The sequence below is a fragment of the Populus euphratica genome, unplaced genomic scaffold, assembly GCF_000495115.2.
Source record: "Populus euphratica unplaced genomic scaffold, PopEup_1.0 scaffold56.1, whole genome shotgun sequence".
Lineage (NCBI taxonomy): Eukaryota > Viridiplantae > Streptophyta > Magnoliopsida > Malpighiales > Salicaceae > Populus > Populus euphratica.
The window spans coordinates 845,271-845,508 of NW_011499930.1; positions in this window are offsets into that span (position 1 = coordinate 845,271).

A 238-nucleotide genomic window follows, 5' to 3' on the forward strand; every position below is an offset into this window, starting at 1 on the left:
TAGGTTGCTTGTAAATGTTAAAAATATTCATCTCCAATGTCATGTTTCCAAAAGATACCTTTATCAATCCATTCCTACAATTAATCAATGCATTAGAAGTTGCAAGAAATGGACGTCCTAAAATAACAGGAAATAAATTACATGCTTTAATAAGGTGTGTGTTCAAGACAATTAAATCCACAAGATAAATGAATTTATCGACTTGTACTAACACATCTTCAACTATTCCTCTAGGCAC